General features: G+C 44.2%; 1 long non-coding RNA gene across 1 annotated transcript in view; it reads right to left on the bottom strand.

Annotated features, from left to right (window-relative positions):
• LOC137377641 (uncharacterized) overlaps positions 1-16,166 on the bottom strand; it is an 82,867-nt gene that overhangs the window by 65,405 nt on the left and 1,296 nt on the right. The gene's annotated exons all lie outside the window — the stretch shown is intronic.

Below are 16,166 nucleotides of genomic sequence, written 5' to 3' on the forward strand. Positions count from 1 at the left end.
CTTGTAATTGCCATTATTGTACTGTGGATGGGAAATCTCAATTTCACAAGAAACCCTTTCTCCTAGTTTGCAGCTCCATTCAGTCACTTACAGTAGAAGTGCCTGCTGATAGAATACCTGGATATTGGGGGATGGCAGGGTGTGAGCTGAACTCCGTCCAAGATTGCAGACATTTAGAGTGTGTCCCTGAAGTAGTGTATGTGTGATTAACAAATAAGAACAACATCCACATTTTTCCAGCAAAAATCACTGAATGGCGATCAGAATCAGAAACCCCAGATAATATTGCCCCCTGCAACCCCCCCTCCCCACTCCTCCTCTAACCCATTAGCATAGAGGCCAAATTTAGCCCTCCGCAGCCAAAATTTGATAACTCGGTACAGATCAACAGTTACACTTGGGATCTTACAGTAACTTATTGAACCATAACTGAGTCACTGGGGAAATTATTTTAAAGGTATCTATTTGATCCTGTCTTCAGCCATCAGAATAAGAATGATTAGTAATACTAATAGTGTTCTACATTTCACAAGGATCCTAACCATCAGTATTTGAAGACCTGGAAACGTTTCAGTCTGGCTCCTAACTAATTTAATATGTGCACTATTCAGAAAGGGTTAATTGTAACGATCATTTCCTTTGACATCCAACCTAACTGGATTGTTTGCTGCGTGTCCATCATCTTTCGTAGATGGAAGGATGCCAACCATACCATGTCCTTTGAGGGGAACAAAATGAAATGCACATTCCTTAAAGCTATTTGTGTACTCAATGGACACTTCAGTTTAAAATAGCAATGTTGAGGCTGCCCATCTGTTCTTGCATTTTCCTATTTTGGATGTAAACCTGCTGAGGTATTTAAAACTCGTTCTGAACTGTGAAGCCACACCACATAGGTGTCCTCTGGGTCCTAGTGCCCCTAAATTCAGATCCATGATTTATAGGATGGAGATTCCTGAATCACATTTATGTAGAAATTACCCCAAAAGTTAAATAGGTTTCCAAAACTGACAGCACTTTAGTTCAGTGGAAGTACAAGCTTCATAAGAACTTCTTAAAATGTGAAAAAATTGCTACCAAACTCCAGAAATCTCAGTTACAGCAGTATCAGGTGACTTTGGACTGTGCTATGCTTATATGTTTGGGTATTAATACAGGAAACTCCTATAAGCCGATCTTTTGCAGCGGCCAGGCTATGTAAACAAGTGGCTAACGTACCTCTGAAGCAACACAATCAATCAAAGCAATTCATGCTTCAAGATGTTTCCACATAAATCAGTTACTTATGGATTTCCCTAAAAAATAAAGTATAGTATGACCTTGGTGAAACTGATTGCTGTGTATCAGTTCAGTGACTAGACAAATTGTAATGCACCTGCCTAATATCTATTTTGTATAAATATCTCTCCATCATACACAGCAGCCTACCTCCATCTCTGTGACATTGACTGCCTTCGCCTCTGCCCCTCACATCCATCGCAATTCTGGGGGGACCCATAAAATCCAGCTCTCTGAGTGCAAGAAGACTGGATTATCATCATTAGGGATATGGACTGGGTATTTCCACGTACGTGCTTGCAGGTCTACAACTTTCTGATCATCAGAATGGATTGGAAGTCGCAGGCTGGTAATACGGATTTATAAAATCTCAGCCATGGTTGTTAACATTTAATAGATTCTCATCTTTCAAAAAATGTAACGTTTCTCTTTTTTTCCTACCGAAGTGAATAACACTGGTTACCACCATTGTTCCCTGTAAATTGCATATGCAAGCCGTGCAGCAACCCAGAAGGTACTGTGTTGGTCAATCACAAGCTGTTCCTTTAAGATATCACACAAAAATTTTTTTAAGATACTGCGCATTCAAATGAACAGGCCATGCTGAATGGAAAAACTAGATGGACACTGGTTATCACTGTAATTGCAGAGAAAACAGGAACTTGAAAACCAGGAAATAGTTTATCTGTTTTGTCTCCATTAACATCTGAATGATGTTTTGGCCAAGTGAGGAGGGGTTGAAGGGCTTCCCTCTTTTCCTTCTTTTCCTTCTCCTTGTTTGACAACAACAGGTTTAATTCTTTCTTAAAGTGGATGCACTGGCCAATTCAGTAGGTGTTTCATTACTTACTTGCTATGATCACAACAAGAACCAGTTGGACAGATTTTCTTGAGTTTAACAAAGAAAGAGGTTAATTTTGTTATACCTAACGCGAACTAATGAAAATAATAAACTACTTGCCAACTTTCACACACACCCACTAGAGGTTTACACATACTTAAATAGGTTACAGAGTGGGGAAAGGTAGATTGGTTGAGTTAAGAATCCATAGAAAAAAGAGGTATAGTCTGTTGTGTTTGGTGATTCGGCTGGCTTCCAGCTGAATTTGGTGGTCCTGAAGCTTTTAATTTGAAGAGGTAGATGACTGGTTTGGGGGGTCTGTTGGAGACAGAGATGCGGATGATTTCCTCCAAAGGGGTTTCTGATTGTAGCCAAAGTATGCAAAGGTGGTCAGTCAACAGACAGAGCTCGAAGCTTGTCAGCTAAAATGGAGAGAGAGAGAAAGGGACCCCCACTTGGGTCTGCACATATTGGAGTCCAGAAGCATCTCCTTGCAGCTGCAGAGAAGCATAAGCTTAAAACCACAGATGGGGAGGGGCTTGTCACATGACAGTCACCCACTGATTCAAACATGGTAGCAGTGTTTCTCTTGCTAAAAAGAACAGATAGTTCCCTTAAACTTCCTGGGTCTTGGTTCTTGCTGGGATGAGCAGCCATTTCGCCTCCACCTGACAGGCCTTGCAATGTAGGATACAGTGTTGCAAATTAGGTGGCCATCCTAAGCTGCCAGCAAAGTCATCCTTCATCTGTTCTCTCTTACCTTTCTTCAAAAAAATATAATTTCAGATCTCTAGTCAGTGGCTTAAAGAAAATTAGCATTCAACAAAGCAAGTTGGTGTGACAATGGTATGAAGCTCTGCAGGTGGAATTATGTCTTAGCCACTGTACGGTAAAGGCCTGCTACCTGACCCGGACCCGACGACACGTGCCAGGTTCGGGTTGGGCAGGGCCCCTCTTCTGGGTCCGGCTTTCAGGCTTGGGTTGGGCCGGACGCAAACAGTAAGTGCTCTGCTGGTAAGTATTGAAATTAAAAAAACTTAGGTGTGCTGGGAGTCCGGGACGAAACTGAGTCTGCGCAGTGAGCGAGTGACGTCACTATGACGTCATCACACATGTGCTGTAGCTTCCTGCAGGTTTGGTGTCAGGAAGGTAAGTAAAATGATGGTTGGGTCGAGTCGGGCTCGGGGTGGGTAGGGCTCGGGGCAAAATCAGAGGGACCCGGGCCGGATCGGGTTCAGGTCCGCAGTGGTTGGGTCGGGTTCTTTTTCCCGACCTGAGCAGGCCGTTATTGTATGGTACTGTTTTTATTAAATGTTAGATTCACAGCATCATAGAATGTTTCAGCAAAAGAGGAAGCCATTCTGCCCGTCGAGTTCGTACCAGCTCTCTGTAAAATCAATCCAACTAATCCCAATCCCCCGCCCTTTCCCTGTAGCCCTACAAATTTTTCCCCATTCATGTACCTATCTAATTCCCTTTCGAAGGCCTCAATTGAATCTGTCTTCCTATCGTTTCAGGCAGTGCATTCCAGATCATTACCGCTGACAGCATAAAAAAGTTTTTCCTCATGTTGCCATATATTTTTGTCCTCTGGTTCTCAAACTTTCTTCCAATTCGAACAGTTTTTCTTTCGCTATTCTGTCTGGACCAACCCACCACCACCCTGTCCCCAATTATTTTAAACACCTATCAAATCTCCTCTCAACCTTCTCTGCTCTGAGGAGAATAACCAATCTATCCACATAACTGAAGGCACTCATCCCTGGAATGATTCTAGTAAACCTCTTCTGCACCGTCTCTAAGGCCCTCACGTCCTCCCTAAAGTGTGGTGCCCAGAATTGGACACCATACTGTAGTTGCGGTGGAGCCAGTGTTTTTTTGTTGAAGGTTCATTATAACTTCCTTGCTTTTGTACTCTATGTCTCTATTTATAAAGCCCAGGAATCTGTATGCTTTTTAAATAGCTTTCTCAACCTGTCCTGCCACCTTCAATGAGTTGTGTACATATACCCCTCGGGCTCTCTGTCCCTGCACCCCTTTTAGAATTGCATTCTTTATTTTATATTGCCTCGCCTCATTCTTCCTACCAAAATGTATCACTTCACACCTCTCTGTGTTAAATTCCATTTGTCATGTGTCCACCCATTCCACCAGCCGATGTCCTCTGGAAGTCTATCCTCACTGTTCACTACATTTCCAAGTTTTGTGTCATTTGTGAATTTTGAAATAGTGCCCTCTACACCCAAGTCTAAGTCATTAATATGTATCTCAAAAAGCAGGGGTCCTAGTCCTGAACCCCGGGGGAACCCCACTATATATCTTTCTCCAGTCTGAAAAACAACCATTCATTACTACTCTAGTTCCTGTTGTTAGCTAATTTTGTATCCATGCTGCCACTATCCCTTTTATTCCACAGGCTTCAAGTAGCTGGCAAGCCTATTATGTGGCACTTTATCAAATGCCTTTCCAAGTCCACATACACATTAACCGCATTGCCCTCATCATTCTTCTCTCTTATCTCCTCAAAAAAAAACTCAAGCAAGTTAGTCAAATCCAAATTTAACAAATCTTCATTGGCTTTCCTTAATTAATTCACATTTATCCAAGCGATTCTTAACTTTGTCTCCCATTATAGTTTTAAAAAAATTACCCACCACCAAGGTTAAACTGACTGGCCTGTTGTTGCGGGGTTTATCATTACACCCTTTTTTGAACAAGGGAGTAACATTTGCAAATCTCCAGTCCCTTGGCTCCACTCCCTTATCTAAGGATGGTAGGAAGATTATGGGCAGTACTTCTATAATTTCCACCTTTACTTTGCTCAGCAATGTAGGATGCATCTCATCATTTCCTGGTGACTTATCAACTTTAAGTACAGCAACTTTTCTAGTACCTCCCCTTTATCAATTTTTTAGCCCATCCAGTATCTCAACTACCTCCTCTTTCACTGTAACTTTGGCAGCATCCTCTTCCTTGATGAAGACAGGTGGAACATACTCATTTGATACCTCAGCCATGCCCATTGCCTCCATGCGTAGGTCTCCTTTTTGGTCCCTAATTGCCCCCACCCCTTCTCTTATTCCCGGTCTACTATTTATAAACCTATACAAGACTTGTGGATTCCCTTTTATGTCAGCTTCTAGTCTATTCTCATGCCCCTTTTATTTCCCTTTTCACCTCTGGACTTTCCATATTTCGCCTGTTTCTCATTTGTATTGTCATCTGACCTGTCATGCACCTGCTTTTTCTGCTTCATTTTACTCTTTTTTTCATCATCCAGCGAGCTCTGGCTTTGGTTGCCCTCCCTTTGGGAATGAACCTTGACTGTACCCGAACCATCTCCTCTTTAAAGGCTGCCCATTACTCACAGTTTTGCCTGCAAATCTTTAATTCCAACTTACCCAGGCCCCATCCATTCTCAACTCACTGAAATTGGCCTTTCTCCAATTAAGTATTTTTACTCGATTGCTCCTTGCTTTTTTCCAGTTAATCTAAATTTTATGATACTAAGATCACTGTACCATAAATGTTCCCCTGACTGATACTTGTTCCATTTGACCCACCTCATTCTCCAGAACCTGATCCAGCAATGCCTTCTTCCTTGTTGGGACAGAAATGTACTGATCAAGAAAATTCTCCTTCTTCCGCCTGTGATGTCCTTGTGACTGGAGTGAGGTTTAGCTGAGTTTAGTATAGGGTATAAGGCAAAGCCAGGGATTGAGACAGAGACTGTAGCAAGCTGTTGAACATGAAGGCTTCTTCTTTATTCTGTTTTAGTTTCACTTTCCCTTTGCATGTGTGTTCTACAGCCCCTCCAAGTGGACAGAAAGCACAATGCAATTTCAAAACACTACAAAACTACACCACCCTCCCTTTACACTATTACAATCCCAGTTTACATTAGAATAATTGAAGTCCCTTATCACCACTCTACAGTTCTTGCACCTACTGTAACTTTCCTGCAAATTTGCTCCTCTATATTCATTGTGCTAGTTGGTGGCCTTTCAAATACACCCTATGGTATAATGGCACCTCTACTGTTTCCTAACTCTACCCAACTAGATTTTGTCCTTGACCCTTCGAGGACATCCTTTCTCTCCAGTACTGTAATATTCTCCTTAATCAATACAGTGACCCCCTTCCCCCTCCTTTCTTTCCTTCCCTACCCTTGTATCCAGAAATATCTATTAACCATTTTGCCCTTTTTGGAGTCAGGTCTCCGATATTGCCACATCATATTTCCATATGGCTATTTGCGTCTGCAAATCACCAACCTTTACCATGCATTGTGCACTTACTCACATGCACTGCAAATCTATCTTGGATGTCTTTATATTCTCATAGTCTGATTGCCCCCAATACTGTACTTTTTCTTGCTCTAGTGCTGTCTCCCCCAATCCTTTGTGCACTAGTTTCCCTTTTCCAATGCTACATCCTGTTACCCATCCCCCTGCCAAATTAGTTTAAACCCTTCCCCCCAGCACTAGTGAACGTCCCCACGAGGTCATTGGTCCCAGCTGTGTTGAGGTGTAATCCTTCCAACTTGTACAGGTCCCAATGCCCCAGGAATCTAAAGCTCTCCAAATGCACCATCTCTCCAGCCTTGCATTCATCTGCACTATCCTCCTATTTCTGTACTCGCTAGTGTGTAGCACTGGGAGCAATCTGGAGATTACTATCTTTGAGGTCCAGCATATTAATCTTTTCCCCAGCTCCTTAAAATCTTCCTGCATAACCTCATCCGTCCCTTTTTTTAATGCATGTCGCTGGTATCAACATGGAGCATGACCTCTGTCTGTTCACCCTTACCCTCAAAATGTGTTGCAGCTGTTTAGTGACTTCCTGGATACTCACACCATGGAGGCAACATGCCATCCTGAAATCACATCTGCGGCCGACAAAAAAAACCTGTCTGTTCTCCAAACTATTGAATACCCTTTCCCCCATCTTCTTCCACACCCTCCCCCCCACACCCTTACAGCTGAGCCAACTGTGTTGCTAAGGACTTGGGTCTAGCTATACTCACCAGAGAAACCATCACCCTCACCAGTATTCAGAACTGAATACTGATTAGAGAACAAGAGGCATTCGGGGGACACCCACACTACCTGCCTTGTCCTTGTCTGCCTGGCAGTTACCCAGTCCCCCTCAGTCAACACGCTCTTAAGCTGCCACCCACCTCCTCAAACATGCTATTCACATGGCTCTCAGCCTCACGGATGCACTTCAGTGACATCAGTTGCTGCTTGAGCTCTTCCAGGTAACGACACTTCCTGTACATGTGGTTGTCCAGCTGGGGTTCCCACATGGCACAAGACATGTATTTGATGGGACTGAAGTGTCTGCCATGCCTCTATTTATGTAACTCTTAACTAAACCTAACAGAAATAAACTGAAGACTTAAAAAAAACACTCACCATCTACCCAGCTACTCACCAATCAGCACCTTGCCTTGTGCTGATGTCATTAAGTTTTGTTTAACCTTGCTTCCTGATGCCCGCGCCACTCTATTGCTTCATGTCCATACTCATTACCTCTGGACTCTCCTGTTATAGGCAGGGGTTTGTAGTTGAAGTACATTATTGATAATTCTTGTTGTTTGCCTGAAATCGTTAAGTCAGATTACGAGTCATCAGGAACCCTAACACCAATAGAAATAACCAATTACTAACTGCAAGGATTTTTGTTTCAGTAACAAAAAATGCATTTATCTCGCATCTTTATTGCAATAAAAGGTTCCAAGGCATTATAAAGCAAAATCTGACACTGAGCCCAGTAGGGCAGATGACCAAAAGCTTAGTCAAAGAGGTAGATTTTAAGGACTGTCTAAAAGGAGGAAAACGAGATAGAGGTTTTGAGAGGGAATTCCAGAACTTCGGGCCTTGCCAAATGAAGGCACGGCCACCAATGGAGGAACAATTAAATTCACTCGGATGCTCAAGAGGCCAGAATGAGAAGAGCGCAAATATCTGAGAGTTGTGGGCTTGTGGGAAGAGATTACAGAGATGGGAAGAGGTGAGGAAATAGAGGGATTTGAAAACCAGGATGCGAGTTTTATAATTGAGGCATTGCTTAATCGGGAGTCAGTGAAGGTCAGTGGGTGTAGGGGTGATAGGTGAACAGGAATTGGTGCGAGTAAGGACAGGTCTAGCAGAGTTCTGGATGACCTCAAGTTTACAGAGGGGTGGAGTGTGAGTGCGCGATGGAATAGTCAAGTGTAGAGGGTTTCAGCAGTCGATAAGCTGAAGCAGGGAGATGTTACGGAGGTGATGGCCAAGGTACGTGGTTGGAAGCTCATCTCGGTGTCAAACATGACACCAAGGTTGCAAACATATTTCTGAGATTTGATCAGATGAAGGGAGTTCACCATAACAGTTTTGCATTATGTACATATTGATTCAGGTCTAATTGACACCAGATTGAAAATGACCTAAAGGTGAAAGGCAGCATTTAGAAGGTTAAGGCGCACTGAGACCTCGCCACTGCCAATAATATGCGGCGGGGCCTTCTCGGCGTAATGGGTTGTGGCGGGCCTCTCCCGCAAGTATTTTACGGGCTACCCTGCCCCAATCGACGACGTCGAGGGGCTGGTAAAATTGTTGACAAGCTGCCATGCTGAACTGGGATTGAGTAAACAATGAAAAGGAGATATTGGAGGTGTATATGATTTAACAACTGACACGATTATAATTGAGTAGTTTGATTAATGAAAGATAAAATCAATTAAATGTCCATCTGTACCAGTGGAAACAATTAGTCAAACATAAAATAAATGATAGTTGTGCAGCAAAAATCCCATTTGGGCAGACAAAATTTATTTTAAAAGAGAGAGGTGCATTTAGACCCAAGTTTTCGCAACACCAAGTTCAAGTTTCCAATATATTACTCCGAAATTGTTTTATTTTCAGTCAGCAAGGAAGTGTCAGAGACATTGGTGCTGATTTTGAGGTAAAAATAACTGAGAGGCTATCAGCACGTACAATTATCAAAGGGTAAATCGGACAGCAACATCCAATAACCGCACGTGCAGTTAAATGCGTAAATCAGATGTTGCTGTCCGACTTGCCGTTGTCCTGCAGAAACCGCGCTGACAGTATCTCGCTGAGAGACTCAACATGAAACATGTTGAAGGGTGTGAAGTTGTGGTACATATATGATAGATACCCACTAAACTTGCCAGAAGACTTGTCCATTGAAATGTAAGTGAATTTTTAACTGTTTGATAAGCCTTAATTATGGCCAAACAACCTCTGGTAGTGAAAAATAACTTTTACAGGTGTGAAGTCTCATTCCTTCAGATTTTAACTATTGTTGGAGATTTTAAAAATCTAAAACCATTTTTTTAAAATCTTTTCTTTCTTTCACTTTTATCTCTCTCTCTCCTAATCCCATCTTTCTCTCTCATTTTGTTTTCTGTATGTGGTTTGGCAATCAATTAATTAATGTAATTTAAACTTCCTGGCTGAGACTCTGCATATCTCAAAAAGGATTCTTCAATCTCATTGGTTAAAGAGATACAGGGCAGAATCTTGTCCACTTAATCTCTGCCAGAACAGTGGGATCATTTTCGGGTCAGGAACGTGATTTCCTAATGGATGGGCTTTGCCGAGGCTCTTTCCCAGAGCAAGCGTATCAGCAACCCCCTCTGGGCTCTGCAACAAATTAGGGAAAGTGGGTGGGATGATGCATCCATTCTGTCAAAGGAAAGATTCTGATTAAATGAACCACAGCATGGGTTATAAGGGCTCACCAGGACTTGGACCTCTGAGGCTCCAGCAATCACAGGAATGGAGACAAGACTTGGGAAGACTGTCCCCCGGTGTCTCACTTTTACCAGAGGTCCTGCTGCGAGATCTGAGGGGCTGCAATGAGGTGATCTCTCCTAAGGGCAGGAGGAAGAGAACTCTACAACCAAGGCAGGCATATATGGAAGAAGCTGGAGAAGTCAACAGTAGAAGTATGGTTCCTCCAACTGGGAGACAGTGTACCAAGAGGATCCAGAACCTCAGGAGGGTACGATGCTTTCAGGTGCCAAGCCCACACCCTGACTTGCCCAGATTTCTCCTGCACAGCACCTCAGGTCAACACACCTTGCAGCTCCACTCATTACTTTCTCTCTATACATCTCAAATCCCGATCCAAAAAGCTAGCACTCACACTCGCCCTCAGCCTTTTGCCCTCTCAACACCTATGCCTCACAGTGACCCGCCACAAATGGTGCCCTTCCCTTCTCTCCACACAAGCCATTGGGAACACTCAAACCTCTCTCCTTGCAGAAGAGAGCAACAACTCGGCAAGAGGCAAAGGCCCAGTGGGGAGTGTGGCTCTGCAGTGACGGGCACCTTGTCGGCCATTGGTAATACATGCCCAGCTGCTCCCCTGGGAAGGAGGTCTTGTTCCAGGAGACTGCAGGTGTCAGCAGCAACCTACGATGAGAGCTTGAGCCTCCTGAGGCATTGACGCTCAGACATGTCGAAAGAGCTGATCCTCTGCCAGCAGACCCAGTGTTGGGGTCTCACCTCCTACCAGCTAGATCTCAGTGTCCATCCCATCTGCCCTGTGGAGGGGCATGTGGCTGAGGAGAAGGCAGCTGGTGCTGCTGCTGGTGTTGCTCCTGCTGCTGATGGAGCTTTTGGCAGTGGTGTGGCTTCTATACTTGCCTCTCAACAGAGGTGCAAGGTGGGGCTGCATAAGTTGCTCCATTGCTGTGTTGAAGGCTGGCAGCAGGGAAGTGCAGCTGTAGGTGAGTGAATTGCTAGACAGGTGAAGTGCCTTCCAAGAAGTTGGCAATCATCTGTCAAGCAACGAAAGCACATAGAAGTGCTTTGAACAGCAGTCTTTCAATGGCCATGGTTGGAGCTCTTCAGTGTAACTGATCAAAGTTTTCCCAGCTTGTCAGTTTCACTGAAGAAGCTCTTCCCGCTGTACACTTGCCTCGGTGACCCTGGGCAAGGTGCACTATGGGGAAAGAAGGAATTCATGGTTAAAAAGGCTCTCAATGAATTGCCTTTTTAATCACCTCAATAGCTTTCCTGCTAGACCAATGGGGGTTCCTGCACAGGACTCTGAACCCACCCCTGGGAAAGCTGGAAGAAGGCAGGATGATTTTGGGATCCCAACACATCATTTTCTGGGATTTTCCCACCTTGCATTTACTGGAGCCAGCCTCCACCTGGTTGGGAGAATTCTGCCCACACAGTTACTTGCCTTGTTGGATGCCCTGTGGAGGACACAGCACTGAGATGGAATTCTAATCACTGCAAGTTCCATTGCAAAACCCCATAGAAAGTTTGTGGGCAAGTTCGAGTGTAATGAACTGTATGTTCACTACTGACCACAAAATCCGAGCCAGCTCTCTGGAAAAAGGCTGCAACTTCAGTTAGTGAGCGATCTTCCTTGTGGTTAACTGACTAATGCTGGTTTAAAAAAGTAACATTAGTTAAGGCATTAATGAGCAATCAATGGCTGTCTTGTCTCTGCTATTGATGCCACTGCATTCCAGTGCAGTCACTGAGATACAATTATGAATTCAGAGCATGTTTCAACAAGCTAAAATAGTGTGCGTTTTATTTTTGCTGCAAGATTTCTTATGGATGAAACCGATGCTTTCATAAAGTTGCAGTGCCTTTTAAGACCAGACTGTCCAGGTTCAATTTCCACTCTGTGTTGAAAATAGCTCATTTGGGTTGCAATCATTCTCAACTCAAGGGAGGAGAAAAATCTTCCTGTTCTTAATCTCAACAACCTCTGCTGGATGTCAGGTGTAAACAAGCTATGATTCCTGCTCCAGATGATTGAGCTTGCATAGTGTCAGCAAGTCAAACATGAAAAAAAAAATCCCATTGGACTGCCAGTGCCTCAGTAATTCCAGCAAAAGTTAGTGCTTCCAGGAGAGATGGGGAAATAAATTCTTAAATTACTTTTATGAAGTAATTTGTCTTTTCCCTTTACAGTTGCTAACAGATGTGCTGTGCATTTCCAGTATTTTCTGTTTTTATTTTATTTTTGTCTTTTTTTTGGAAAAGGCAGTGAAAACATCTTAAATGGAGGAAGGGGCATGAGGCAGGATTACTTCTCAAACTATATATATTTCAGTAGCTGTAATAGTCAAACGGGTTGGTTTTAAGGAGTGCCTTGAAGGAAGAAAACAAAATGGGGGGATTTAGTGAGGGAATTACAGAGCTTTAGAGCCTTGGCAGCTGAAGACAGAGCCACCAATGGTGGAGCAATTAAAATCAGGATGCTCAAGAGGCTAGAATTAGAGGAGCCAATATACCTTGGAGGGTTGTGGGACTGGAGGAGATTACAGAGATAGGGAGGAATTTGAGAACAAGGATGAGAATTTTGAAAATGAGGCATTGCTTGACCGGGAACCAGTGTAGGTCAGCAAGCACAGAGGTGATGGGTAAATGGGACTTGGTGTGAATTAGGACACAAGCAGCAGAGTTTTCAAAGACCAAGTTTATGGAGAGTCGAACATGGGTGGCCAACCAGGAATGCACTGTAATAGTCAAGTCTAGAGGTAACAAGGGCAACAATGAGTGTTTCAGCAGAAGATGAGATGAGATGTGGCAAGGGTAGAGTCGGGCTATGTTATGGAGATGGAAATAGGTGATTTTAGTGATGGCGCGGATATGTGGTTGGAAGCTCATCTCAAATGTGACACCAACTTTGCAAAGAATCTGGTTCAGTCTCAGATATTTGCCAGAGAAAGGGATAAAGTCAGTGACTAGGGACCGGAGTTTGTGACGGAAACTGAAGACTAAAGCTTTGGTCTTTCCCATTTTTGGTTGCAGGAAATTTCTGCTCATCCAAGACTGCCTATTTCCACCCCTGTAACATCCCTTCACTCTGACACACTTCAACTCATCTGCTGCTGAAACCCACATCTGTGTCTTTGTTACCTCTAGACTTGACTAGTCCATGCTCTCCTGGCCATCCTCCCATCTTTCACCATCACCATCTCTGGGTATGTTTTTCCACTGGCAGGACAGACCCACCAGAGGTGGCGGCACAGTGGTATACAGTTGGGAAGGAATTGCCCCAAGTGTCCTCAACATTGACTCCAGACCCCATGAAGTCTCATGGCATCAGGTCAGACGTGGGCAAGGCAATCTCATGCCGACTGCTACCTACTGCCCCGCCCTTGGCTGATGAATCAGTGCTTCTCCATGTTGAACACCAATTGGAAGAAGCAAGGGCACAGAATGTATTGTGGATGGGGGAGTTCAATGACCATCACCAAGACTGGCTCAGTAGCACCACTACTGACCGAGCTGACCACATCCTAAAGGACATAGCTGCTAGACTGGGTCTGCAGCAGGTAGTGAGGGAAAAACCTACTTGACCTTGTCCTCACCAATCTACCTGTTGCAGATGCATCTGTCCATGACAGTATTGGCAGGAGTGAACACCACACAGTCCTTGTGGAGACAAAGTCCCATCTTCACATTGAGGGTACCCACCATCATGCTGTATGGCACTATCATTGTGCTAAATGGGATAGATTTCGAACAGATCTTGCAACTCAAAATTGGGCATCCATGCGGCGCTGTGGACCACCAGCAGCAGAATTATATTCAACCACAATTTGTAACCTCATGGCCTGGCACATCCCCCACTCTACCATTACCATCAAGCCGGGGCCCAACCCTAGTTCAATGAAGAGTGCAGGAAGGCATGCCAGGCATACTTAAAAATGAGGTGTCAGCCTGAAGCGAGAACACAGGACTACTTGCATGCTAAACAGTGGAAGCAGCATGCAATAAACAGAGCTAAAGCGATCCCACAATCAATGGATCAGAACTAAACCTTGCAGCCCTGCCATATCAAGTCGTGAATGGTGGTGGACAATTAAACAACTAATGGGAGGAGGAGGCTCCACAAATATCCCCATCCTCAACAATGGGGGAGCCCGGCACGAGTGCAAAAGACAAGGCTGAAGCATTTGCATCATTTCAGCAGGAAGCGCCACGTGCATGATCCATCTCTGTCTCCTCCTGAGGCCCACAGTATCACAGATGTCAGTCTTCAGTCAATCCGATTCACTCCACATGATATCAAGAAATGGCTGAAGGCATTGGATACTGCAAAGGCTATGGGCTCTGATGATATTCTGGCAATAGTACTGAAGACTTATGCTCCAGAATTAGACACGCAGTTAGCCAAGCTGTCCCAATACACCTACAACATTGGTACCTACCCAACAATGTGGAAAATTGCCCAGGTGTGTTCTGTTCAAAAAGCAGGACAATTCCAACCCAACCAATTTCCGCCCCATCAACCTACTCTCGCTCATCAGCAAAGTGATGGAAGGTGCCGTTGATAGTGCTATCAAGCGGCACTTAAACAGCAATAACCTGCTCACTGATGCTCAGTTTGGTTTCTGCCAAGGCCACAGCTCCTGACCTCATTACAGTCTTGGTCCAAACATGGACAAAAGAGTTGAACTCCAGAGGTAAGGTGAGAGGGACTGCCCTTGACATCAAGGCAACATTTGACAGAGTATGGCATCAAGGAGTCCTAGCAAAACTGGAGTCAATGGCACTCCACTGCTTGAAGTCATACCTAGCACAAAGGAAAATGGTTGTGGTTGTTGGAGGTCAATCACCTCAGTCCCAGGACATCACTGCAGGAGTTGCTCAGGGTAGTGTCCTAGGCCCAACCATCTTCAGCTGCTTCATCAATGACCTTCCCTCCATCATAAGGTCAGAGTAGGGATGTTCGCCAATGATTGCACAATGTTCAGCACCATTCGTGACTCCTCAGATACTGAAGCAGCCCGTATCTATATGCGGCAAAACCTGGACAACATTCAGGCTTGGGCTGATAAGTGGCAAGTAACATGCACGCCACACGAGTGCCTGGCATGACCATCTCAAACAAGAGACAGAATCTCCCCTTGACATTCAATGGGATTACCACTGCTGAATCCCCCACTAACAACATTTTGGGGGTTACCATTGACCATTGAACTCCACTAGCCATGTAAATACTGTGGCTACAAGAGCAAGTCAGAGAGTAGGAGTTCTATGGCGAGTAACTCACCTCCTGGCTCCCCAATGCCTGTCCCACCATCTGCAAGACACAAGCAGGACTGTGATGGAATGCTCTCCACTGCCTGGATGGGTGCGGCTCCAACAACACTCAAGAAGCTCAACACCATCCAGGACAAAGCAGCCCTCTTGACTGGCACCCCATCCACCACCTTCAACATTCACTCCCTTCACCACTACATTTTACTATGTTAAAGGCACTATGTAAATGCATGTCGATGTCATTCTCAAGGAGGATGAACAGGTGAAATAAAAACTCAATGCTGGAAATCTGAATTGAAAACCATTAAATTCTGAATACATACACAGATCAGTCAGGATATAAAGGAGAAAAATAGATCAACATCAAAGGTGCAGACCTTCCAAATAATGACAGACCTGCTGCATATTTTCAGTTTTATTTCTGTGTGTTCCGCTGGAAGTGAGGGAATCACACACGGGTTTCATAACACAATTAGTCGGCTGCAGGACCCAAGGACCAGTTGCAGGATTCCTTAGGAATGCAAACAAGTTCTACAGCACAGGTGCCTTTATAAATCAAAATCAACTCAACAGGTTTAGGTTTTGAGTGAGTCATAAATCCAGACAGGTCTGAGCTGATCCCAGCACTCTGCCTGTTTGAAGGAAGTTTTTGTATTTTTAGAATTAGATACAGAAAATACTGGAAGCACTTAGGTAACATCTGTGGAGAAAGGTAGGGTTAACATTTCAGGTCTTCTGAGCCTTCAACATGAATGTTCTTAACACCAGAAACGTTAACCATACCTTACACTCCCACAGATTTTTAGAAAGAAGTACAGTTCGTGTGCTTCAGTTAAAGCCATGTTTTCATCTTGACCACATGCCCAACAGCTTGTGGAGATACTAAATCAATGGCTTCATTCAGGCATCACTCCTTTTTAATCTGTACATAAGCAATCTGTTTGACAGTGCTATTGCTACTCAAGTGAATTACTATTCCACCCTTGAAACCACACACACTGATATAAAAC

The sequence above is a fragment of the Heterodontus francisci genome, chromosome 15, assembly GCF_036365525.1.
Source record: "Heterodontus francisci isolate sHetFra1 chromosome 15, sHetFra1.hap1, whole genome shotgun sequence".
Classification (NCBI taxonomy): domain Eukaryota; kingdom Metazoa; phylum Chordata; class Chondrichthyes; order Heterodontiformes; family Heterodontidae; genus Heterodontus; species Heterodontus francisci.